This window comes from Seriola aureovittata, chromosome 9 (assembly GCF_021018895.1).
Source record: "Seriola aureovittata isolate HTS-2021-v1 ecotype China chromosome 9, ASM2101889v1, whole genome shotgun sequence".
Classification (NCBI taxonomy): domain Eukaryota; kingdom Metazoa; phylum Chordata; class Actinopteri; order Carangiformes; family Carangidae; genus Seriola; species Seriola aureovittata.
Window position 1 is genome coordinate 7,134,684 of NC_079372.1, and position 12,180 is coordinate 7,146,863.

Below are 12,180 nucleotides of genomic sequence, written 5' to 3' on the forward strand. Positions count from 1 at the left end.
AATTACTGTGAAAGTTAAGCTTGGCTATAAACACGGGCTGGAAATGCTTACTCCAACGTTGAGTGTAACACAGTAAGCAGCTCCACCTTCGTTGCGTAGACACAGGATATTGAAATCTCTTCGGGGGTTCATAATGAAATGATTACGAAACAGTCCCCATGTTTGAGTGAGGTGATGGAGTTCCGTGCCGAATCGAGGGTGAAGCCGCGACATCTTTTCCAAGTTAAAGAGGCTTAGAGAGCAGCCATCTAACTCCGGTGACCTGCGTTGATTACAGAAGTGTCTGGCACAGAGGCAGGGTGTGTCTGCCAAGCTCTAACCACCCAAGTTGTGTTACACACACACACACACATTCACATATTCTTTTTTTTTTTTTTTTTTTAGGAGACTTCCTGAAAATATAACTACGCCCCTAATTTTGGGAACTCATACCTTAAATGGCAACCACAGATCGGAGGGAGTCTGGGTTCCACATCATTTCCAGTCATTCAGGATCAATTAGGTGCTTCATTCCATTCTGCTGATGTTTCCTTTGCTCTACACGGGATTTGACAGGGTGAGGAGCATCTTGTGAAATTCTGTAATGATAAAGACATGAGAGCTGATCAGCGTTTTCTGCTTCTCAAAGCAGACTTTTGTAATAATCAGATGTATGACATTCTCCACAAATTGCTCCAAATGAGACTCAGATGAGATGACAACTGCATAGAGAATATATTCAAATCAGGTTGTCCCAAACCGCAGAGCCGGGATAATCACAGATGGATATCTCAGTCATCATCCCGCATCTTTTCCATCACTCTTTTCATTCTTTGTTTGTCCATTGCGGTGTTTTCTGCCTCCCCACCCTTCATGGGCTCCAGCGCAGAGAAACCTCATGAGTGTTTGACCCCTGCCTCTCCCACCATGAGAGAAGTACATCAAATATCTCAGAAGGAAACCGGACAGATGATTTGAAGGGAACATCTGTCCAGAGCTATCCCCGTGTCAAATGAGGTGCCAAGTACAATGAAACTCAATGAATATTTTTCTCAGAGGACCGAAAAGAGAAAAAGAAAATCCTTTTATATGCTATCACTTGGCTTTATGTACACGAGGAGCTCTCTCAGTAGACAATTATACACCAATTTCCTCTCAAAAGGCTCCGTTTCCTGGACTTTGGCTACAGATATCTTACAGCAAGAGTAGCTTTGGATGCTGTGTGAGTGATTTTTGGCTGAGTGTGCAAACACGGCCTCGAGCCATCTCAAGGCCAGAAGGTGAGAGATTCTTGGAAAAGAAAGAAATGAGGTATTCAGCATCACTTTGAACGACACTATGGACTTACAGGCAAATGGTGACTCGTGGGACAAAGTTTCAACATTTCTTTCAAAGGTTAGCATTAAGAAATTGTGTTCTGACAGAAAACATCACATCACTCCATTCCACTTGAATACAGCTGGCTTTTAAGGGATGATCCTGGGTTATTACACATCTTGGGTCTTCCTTTCACATTTTGGCCATCATTTCTATTGATTACGATAACCATCAAAGTAATCCTTGAGATCTGGGAACACGGTTGACATTGCTACCATGAAGTCTGACAGTTCGAGAAAAGCATGTGTGGTTAACCTGCAAGCGAGCACACTAATAAATGCCCAGTCCCTCGTTAAACATGGAAACTGTGCGTCTGCACAACTAAGCACGTACGGTAGGTCAGTGTTGACACCAGAAAAAAATCCAGTGTGTCACCAAAGTCCTAAAGGAACCATGAATGCCTGTCTAAAATTTTATGGCAATACATTTTGTAGTTGTTGAGGTATTTCAGTTTGGACCAGAGAGTGCGGCTAACCGATATTGGCATCCGTAAACACACAGCGGGATCCATGAGTTCACCCTTTTCCACCTGCATGTGGACAGGCTTCCTGCATCATTTTTTTTTTTTTTTTATATTTGAAACTTTTATTGGTTTCTAGACTCCTGTGATTTATATAAATCTACATGTCCCAGCAGTTTAGCAAGATTAGCCTCAGCTATATGCTTCATGATTTGTGTTCAGTGTCCATATGTTAGAAGATGTATTACATGGTACCTTCTGTCACAGACAGTCTATCTAATCTGCAACCTGCTTTACCAGACATATTGTGAAGATCTGTGTAGGAAGAGTCCCTGAACTTAATGCAGCTTTTTCCATGATGCTTCACCGCACTAAACAAATGACATCAGCCTTCCTCCGTACGTATTTTATGGTTTCAGATTCCTTTGTGAAAGACCTTGTCACTGAAGGTCCTCTTGCTCATTGCTCTCTCACTCCATCCTTCTTTCTCCTCCCATTTCACCTCCTCCCTTTCTGGCCACCCTTCACCACGGAGCTGTAATGGTTTTAGCAGATGCTGCTTTGAAGTAGCAGATAGTAGCTACTGTGTGGCAGCAGATGTGTCCTGTGTTCTGGATATTTGTTTATGGCTGGAACTAAGCCCTGTAGGCTGGTACCAGCCCTGCTGTCTGTCAGATATCCACTGCATGCCGCCACACACAGAGGAATCGAGGAGCTTAAGGGACCATACTGGTGGTTATGCAGAGTAAATCCTGCGTGCTTGCAACTTACATTTCTGACATTCATTTCCCAATTCATGCAAGTTGTGTTACTCACTACCAGAGGCTCATTAGTGTCAGTCCATTTCACTATCAAAATCATCGTGTAGAGACTTGAAACTTGCTCTCCATAGCCGATGAATAAACACACATCCATGATAGTTTTTGTCAAAATGAAATCATTTCAGAGTTGATAATGTTAAAATTGCAAAGTGATCTGTGAATCCTTCGCCGTGGGGCTAAAATGCAGGTCTTCAGCACTTGGAGCTTCACCATTCAGCTGCCACATGCTTGCCTCACTGGAATCCCAGTTTGGCTTGGGCCTGTCTGTGTGGAGCGCGCATGTTCTGCTCGGTACTCTGGCACAGTCAGGTTAGATTGACAGGTGACTCTAAATTGCCTGTAGGTGTGAATGGTGCGTGAATGGTTGTTTGTCTCAGTGTGTCAGCCCCTGTGATCGACAGGTAACCTGTCCTGGGCCTACCCCAACTCTCAACCAATATGATATGAAATTAGTTATGAATGCAGACCTGTGGTTTGGTGCACAAAGCAATGAAATTTAAGGTGAGTATGCCACCGGAACATTTCTCTATGGCTGCACGCATAGGGAATGACTGGAATGAACTGAAAATGTAAGTAAGTGGTAGTTATTTGTCTTCTGCTAATCTGAGGGAAACAGCATGTTTTTGTGTGAGAAGATTATGCAATATAAAAATAAGAGTTTATTCTTCTTCTTGTTTGGAAACATTCAAGGGTTATCTGAAGTGAATGTTTCTAAAGCAGTAGTGGGAAGTGCATCTAACCAAGTAGTTCAGAGGAATTCTTATTATTACTGATGCTATTGTTTATATCAGTAATTCACTATGTCCAGGGCCTTTCCAGTAAACTGTGTGCTTTGGATAGATCTAAACAAATGACAAAAATGGTCTTGAAGACTTATACAAGCTTGGGCATGGTAGATCTGGTGTGTGTCCCTTGTGTGCTGGTGCATATGTGAATTATTTGTCCCTATTCACAATTCATCCCAGTCCCTTGGTGGCTCCAGAGCAAGCTGGTGAGCTGATTTCCATTACATGCCATTTGTTATGCTGGTTCCTATTTAATCCCCTTTGCAGACTCGTCTGACACTGATGTCTTTTTGTCTAAGCAACACCAAAGGACAGCTCAGGACAAAGGAACAAGCCTAAAAGCTCATAAAACCTTCAGATCAAACACACAGAATTTTCAGTGCGTAAGTGCAAGTGACGGAAGCCATTCCGCATCTTCTTGACTAACTCTTGTGCAATGTAATTCCTTCCCAGGCTCTTCACTTGATTTACTAAACAATATTTCGTGGTTTTCTCACTTTTATGTTTATTGTCAAAGAATTTGATGAAAAGACCGAAAAACAACATTGCGTTAGTTTACCTCTCCATGCTTTGTCAATACCATTTGTTACTATTGAAGATGTAAATCTTTAACATTTGGTCACAAATGTAAAGTATAGTTTCATTCTTAAAAACAAGGCTACATATTTTTCTTAAAACAGTTGGTCACTGTACATAGCAAACGTTGCTCAGGCAGGAGTAAGATGTCAATTTGTGTACTCCCTACAGCAGCCAGAGGATGTATGGGGTTCAAAATAGACTACAGTGCACATGGAACCGTAACAAAGGAACACGTCACCCAGTAACAGTGTGAATTAGAGTGTTCCTGAACATTGGAGGCCTGTGGCAGAAGAATAAGCTATAACAGATTTGAGCTTCACATACAATACTTCAGGATCAGTTCATTGTGTTCTTTTCGTGGGAAGAAAAACACATAGAAAATCACCACTATAAACATGAGTCACGCTATAAATACAACATTTTAGAGGCAAAATCAAACTTAAGTGAATCTTAGCATCACAAAAGGGTTACAAATTAGTTTCATATTGAACAGTTTCACATTTCATGATTTACAACATGTACAATACCAACACAGGAAGTAGGTGCAGTTTACGTAGAAAGGTTGAAAGTGAGGGTTGGGCTTGTGGAAGTGCATGTAGTGTCTGATAATCATGCAGGAGTTGTGTTTAAGTTGCCTAACGCTAACAATACCTGAAACTTTGTGGGTTTTTTTTTTTTTTTTTTTTCTATAGCCGTGTATTGGACTGTAGTTGCCATCACTAAACATAATCTGGGCTTTTGCAGAAACATCCAACAGCAATGTTCTTTTGTAGTGACAGGACTGGTTTGCAACCGTTTGCATAAAACACACATACAGGCAGATGCAGAGACTGCTTATTCAGCCTGAACTAACACAGTGCTTTGTTACCTACTCAAGGTTGCCTTGTGGAGCTTTTGTCTTCCAGCAGCACTATGAAGCATGTTCCTAATTTTAGGGTCCCTCGTGTACTCGCACAAGGCCGCAGGTGATGCAATACGCATTCCTGAAAATTGTTTCACATGATCCCACTGATCCACAGGTGGCAATAATGCACCAAGAAATGCAGAAATGCGCCAGCAAAGGCAGGGAAGAAGAAGCCTGCAGTAAACAGTTGCCATGTGCAAAGCTCCTAGAAAACCTAGATAACCTAAAAATACTTAAGAAATTTGCTTTACAAATGTTTTACGAGGAACGAGGAAATGCTTTCAATGTGTTTATGTTTAAGACTTACAAGAATAACACTATGTTTTGATGAGTAACAGAGTGTAAATATAGATGTGTGTATGTATTTACACAAACTTCAAAGGACACTTATAAGGGTGCAAAGGTTCTTTTTATTTATTAATAGCACCAAATGATAACAAAAACATCCCCTGTTTAATTTTTCAAGTTACCCTCAACGAGCCTCTTTCACCAATATCTTAAATATTTTCTTAAATTCTTTCTTAAGTTGTTCTTGAGAAAGGTCTTAAGAAACCTCTATGTCAGATTCATGAATGTGTTCTTAAACCGCAGAATTGTTCTTACATTGATGAATGCCAATCTCCTCGTAAATTGAAAGCGTGTGCCAGTTTGCCGGAATTAGCGTAGGTGAACACCAGGGAATGCTCTTAAAAGGGCATGAGACTGAAGGGTCGTGTGGACACACAGACAGAAGTCACAAAGAGAGACCGTAAAAGGGAAAGTTGAGAAAATGCCAAAATGAAAATCCAAAGGCGGAGCACCGGAATCAAAACGCAAAAGGAACTTCAGTAGCTCTGAAGTGGAGGTGCTGCTGCTGGAGGTGAGCCGCAAACAAGCGCTTAAGTGTTAAGGTATCGTTCATTTATTTTTAAAGACCATAATGCTTTGTAAAATAACAAAAGTTTTTTTTTTGTTTTTTTTAATATTATAAATGACAAAAATGTAAGTGTAATTTAAATAATATAATATTATATAACAGTAGAACATGTACTGTTGAGTGTGCATAGATTCTGTTCTGACCTAAGAACAAATCCCAAATAAGAAAACACTGGTGAATGTCAGAAGCATCGTAAAAAGTGCGTAAGTGGGTTTTAAGAAGAAATTTCTTCATAAGAATATTATTATTGTTTATAAACATGGGTCACTGATTACGTAGTGCTCCTTTAAAGGTCGAGCATGAGAGGGTGTGTCACAGCACATGTCTTCACGTACTGGGAGTGTTTTGACTGTTGGTTACAGGTGTGGGAGGTCATGCCTAGAGCTTTGTGGGGGTGGTAAAAGAGCTTTTCCTCAAGAGTGTGATCTCTAAAAACCATACCACTGTTATTTTCTCTCCTATGCATTCCGACGATGTACAGTAATCACCCTCAGGGGTTTCACTCGACTCTCACTTTTTACCTGTTTGGGAAACTGTTGAGATTAGTCAGAGCTGGAAACATCCCGGGGTCTCCATGATGTCATAAGGTTGTCATAAAATAACTTTATATCTTTTGGGTATAAATATAAGATTCCCAGTTTACACAATTCCATCTGTTTCCTGCCCTTTTCCCTACCCAATCTTTATGTAATCTCTGGTTTACGGTTACATGTTGCAGTACAATCGAAATTATTATGGCCAGATTTTATAGCCGTAATAGTGTCTCTGGTTGCCGTTCCAGATGCCAAAGGCCCCCACGACAAAGGCAGCGTGTGAAGACAAGCTCAGTGATGTATGTCAGACTCAAAAACTTCACACTGTTAATGGAGCACCTCAGTGTCAACATGCTGAAGACAGAAAGATCAAACCTATTTTATCCCAACTTCAGGGAAACACGACTTCTCACTACGCAGGTTGTGTTTGGACGTGTGTATATGTGCGTATGAATGCCTGGCTGTATGTTTGTATACGTGAGTGTATATGCAAGAGTGTAAATGTTGACCTGGTTTAACCCTCTGTGGGGTTTCCAAGGAGTAAAGCCAAGCCAGCTGCTGCTTTGTTCCTCTCCCAGGTGTCTCTTTTAACTCACCCCTCACAACTCACTCCACGTTCCCCCTCCTGGCTTGTCCTCTTCTCTCCAGCTCACCCACCCTACAATTCACCCGACCCCTCCCCCTGCATCTTTCCTTTTGGCTCTGCGACTCACCTTGACTCCTCGCCTCTCTCGTCAACTCTCACGCTCCATCTCTCTGACTCTGTCTTCCCCCACCTTATCTGCATTAGTTGATACATTTGAAAATGCATCTTTTTTTGGTCTCACCATTAAGTTGCCGTTTGCATTTGGACGGAGAAACCCAGAGGTTTTGATGCATGAATATAAAACTGGTGATTTGAACCATGGTGCCAACAGAGAAGCTCTTAAGCTTTTGAATGGGTGTGCATTAGGCTGGCACATTACTGTCATAACTATGTCATAAAATTTTAAACACAAATTAAAGTTTCAAATGAAGCTCTCACGTATGGTATTGTTACCAATTGTGGTTACTAGATTGCTTATTATATTTGACAGTATAATAACACTTTATTATATCTTTAGGAAACTTGGATTTCATAGTGTACTATATTATGATGTTATTGAAGACCTGACATGCTATGCTAATGACATGCTGTGTCCCCTTGAAACATCTAAGTCACTTAATGACAAGATCAGTTTATTTCACGTTCATGAGATGATTATATCAACTTTATACACAATCCTTTAATTAGAGTTTCTACTTTGGTTAACAAGAGACATTTATAACCCTTAATTAAATTTTACACCTGCATGTCATCTGGCAACAGAAAGTGATGAATGAGAACGCCTTTAAGTGTAATGCGTTGTACTGAAATATAAATATAAGCAGTCTTAGAAAGTGAGAGGCAACAAGAGTGACATAAACTTTGAGAAAGCAACACGCTTCATGGGCAATGACAAAAAGCCTTTCTTCATCTAGCTGTTAAAGTAATGACTTTTTGTCATGGAGACATAGGTGACTTTTAAATAAATGTGTGTTTACATTATGATAAGCGCAACACGCTTCCATGATATTTAGCGCCTGATCCACGAGAGCAAGCGGCATCACTGCTGGAAAACGACGGTGAGTCGAAAGGTTTTAATGACGTGACGGACAAAGAGCGTTTTCTGTTGTTTCTCAAGCTGCATCAGTGCTTCCTTTCAAAGTTTATTTTACCATTACAGCCTTTAATTAATGACCGTCATTATGCGACAATCAGTGTGGAAAAATGCAAGGGAATATGTTGTGACGTTAAACAGGATATTTGCAGTGTGTAATTTTGAAATGAGTTTCGATGGTCTCTACACGCTGTCTTTATGATACCGAGTGTTTATTGGCAACAGCACAGAGAAACAGGTGCCTGCTTGTGCTTGCTCAGTCATAAGTTATGTTGCGTTAATGATCACAAATGGAAGAGAATAGGAAAAACTAAAAATCTTTGACAAATTGAGAGGAAATAATTACCAGTGTGGCACGATGTGTAGACATCAGACAACGTGCTCTGATGTTTGCTGAAGTCGGATGTGAGTCACAGAAGTTTCACATTTGGGAGAAAGTTAGTGGTTTTTCGAGGCTTTGACTCATAATCGATGGAATTTGTGTAAAAGGGGGGGATATTATTTCTGGAAGAAAAAAAAAAAGAAATCAGGGGCATTTGTGGGAAAAACCTGGTGGAACTTTGGATTTTGTCAAAAATCTTGAGGTTAGGTTCAATGTCCCTTCACTATCTTGGGCATGACTGTGTGATTGTTGGAGGAAAGTTGACCACAAAATAGATTCTGATATGTGGGTGAGGACGCAAGCCAAGTGATTTCCTGTTCAAAGCTGGTTTCATATTTTTTGAAAATGTATTCCACATGGGAGATGTACTGTATGCAGCTCCTTGCATCCTGAATCTGCTCCCACATTTTTGTAACTTTATTCATTTCACTAACTCCTGCTGCAGACAGTTTATATAAGACTGTATGGGAAATATACCGGAAGGATACCCAAATGCGGCAAAATGTTTCGAGGCAGAGGTCTAAGCCTACATGTCTATGAGTTGTGAGCTGTGAAGCAACAGACCCTGAGGCCAGAGACTCCATTACAGGACACAATGCCCTCTGTGTGTGAGAAACAACCGACTGCTAAAGACCTTTGCTTTGGAGTTGGGTTATTCGGGTCTATAGTCACAGACTGACAATAATGCTGACCAAAACAACTCCGATTTTCATTTTCAGACACTACAACAGTCACGTTTTAAATCTGCAGTTTAACTTTTTCTTGTTTTATCTTTTATCTTTATTTTTCAATTGAATTAAATGATACTTTGAGAACATTAAAAAGACAAAATGCTCTCTAGTGTCCTAAAACTAACTTCAATAAAACTTGGACTTGAGGATGAGAAGACGTATTAAAATGCTGAGTTTATAATTCATATAACGACATGAATTTTCATTTTAAAAATGAATGAGTGCTAACGTCATCTGACAGCAATGAGTAGCCCATTATCAGTGTCCATCTCTATAGCGGGATACACAAGAGCATATCATCTGAAGACCGGCTCTTATCCCTTGAGTTTGGCGTAGACCCAGATGTGAAATTAAGACAAGATGTTGGTAGATTCAACATTTTGCCAAAATCTCTGGGAACGAGTTTCAGTAGCAGTGGGGCATGTCCCAGAGACAATGGTGAGAGAGGCTAAAGGTTAATACAGTTACTTACCCAGCACACAGAACCACAGTAACAGACACAGGCATGCATAAACACACACAGGGACCTTGGGTTTAATGAAGAGCTCGGTTTCCACTGAGAGGAGATTAGGGTTGGAGGTTCAAGCTGTGGGAACAACTGGAACTATTCAGCTTGTAAAATAAATAAATAAATAAAAACTTCTTGATATCATGCTGCAAATGATGTACAGTGTGTTTTTTCTCTATAGGTTCAGGTATGCTCTGCAGTCGCTCTGAATCCATCTGTACATACTGTGCGTGGGGCTCAGCGCACATGAGTGTGAGCGTGGCTGTTTGCTAGCCTGTGTACACCTCTGTCCGTCCTTGGTGGGACAATAGCGGGATTCTGAACAGCATGGCCGTGGGAGGAAGGGGACAGAAGACTCAATGAGTGAAGAGGCTTCTGGGATGCGTCAGCGCAAGGCCATGATGAGGGTGTAGGAGGACGAGCCCTCTAACTCAACAATGCGCGGAGGAACAGCTATTCAGGCGCCTCACAGGACGACACGCACACACGCATGCAACCGTAGGTACACACAGGCAACAAAAGGTGCAGGTGAAATTAAGCCATTCATCCACATTCGCTGTGACATATGGATAACTGGGCCAGAAAGCCTCAATCAATGACTGATTTCACGGCGTAGCTTTTGGCTGGCCATTACGGGAAAGAAAGAATGAATGCTATGGGAAATGTTAGAGAAGAGGTGTGTCATCAGTTATTGAGGATAGTCCGACCAGTGTGCGTATGTAACACAGAAGAGGCAATTCAGAAGGCTTCATATATGTTCTTGTAATTCCCATTAAACATCTAGAAAACAGGGATTAAAAAGTCACATCCAAAGTAAGATATATTAGGTTAATGAAGGGAGTATCATGGTTGTATAATGTGTTCGTGTACATTGATTCCGCAGGAACGTTTTGCTCTAATCATCTCCTCTATGAGTACTTTCTCCTTGAACACTTTTCAGTGTGTCATGTAGATGATCATTTAGTGCCAAGGTAGATTATATGATCATGCTGGACAGCAATGAATATTTGTCCGTCTCAATAATTAATAACCATTAATTTTAAGGGCCTATAAAGAAAGTGATCATTATTGTTATTAGAAGCTTTTTAAGGTGATGATTTATGACAAGTTTGAATGGAAACGATTCACAAAATGTACAAGTCTTCACTCAAAAACACACGTTATCACGTAATCATATAATAATAATAATAATAGTAATTTATTTCTCTGTTATTTGTAGTTGTATCCTGTTATTCAAATAGTTTGGTTTTTTGCCCAGGGTTTAAAATATCTATCTGAGATAATAAATGAAATATCATTGTGGTTCTCAAAGCAAGGAAAATTGGCTTATAACGATTTCTGTTCCACAAACAAGAGTCGCTATAGCTCTGGATAAATCCCAAGTTACAGGCTTTGATAGGAACTACTTTTCCAGCAGCAAATAGTTCCAGTGTAAACCATTCACCAACTCATCTATGAATTATCCAGAGAAACTGGGAAGACTAGAAAGAAATGTTGCTTTTCAACAGTTTGAGCAACCTGAACGCCTTAACCTTAAACCTCAGGGATGAACACAGACGGGTGACAAGCTAAAAGAAAAAGCTGATAAATGAGTGGTACACACAGGACGACAACTCCCCTATCCACAGGACACGCAGGGTCACCGAAGAGTTTGATGAGTATGAAAATGATGTGGCCAGTCATCAGATCTCAACCCAGTTGAGAGATTTTGGACCGACGTTTTAGACGGCATCATCAAAACACCAAATGAGGGAATAGCTTTTGGAAGAACGGTGTTGATCCCTCCAGTAGAGTTCAGAGACTTGTAGAATTGATGTTCTGGTGACATGTGGTGGCCACATTACTAAAACACTTTATGTGGGTTTTTTCTTTAATTTGTCACTGTCTGTATCAAAACCTTGGCACATGAAACAACACTATTTGCATTGCCTTTTGTTTTGTATTCTGTATTCTTTGACTTGATACTTCTACACAGCCTGTCATCTGGATAATGGAGGATCCAAATAAACACAGACACATGACGCACAAGTACAGTGAAGTATGACATCATTCTTGGAATGATTGAGATGAATGGAGATCTGTACTTCGACATGAGCGTGCGTGTGTGTGTGTGTGTGTGTGTGTCTGTCTGTTTCTGCAGGCTTGTGTGTCCCTGAACAGCATCTTTGTGCCAGGGAGAAACCTGTCCAACCGCTTCCTTCAGATATCACTGAGATGCATATTGAGCGTGGCTAGGGATTATAGCCTGGTGTTAAGTGCTTGGAAGGAAGCAGTGGGGATATTTGGATTTGAATGTGGATTTTATGCTATTATTGTGCGGCACTGGTGCATTATGGCTGGTTGCAAACCAGAGGGGATTTAACATATTGTTTGGACCTGTGAACATGAAGAAGATGATATTGCATCGTACAGAATGCAATTGCGATAATTACGCACTGAGTGGTAGTGTCATGACAAGACTTGAAGTCTTTGCAGGCATTTACTGGAATTTATAGAGCTGCAAATTGAAGACCACACATTAGGGCT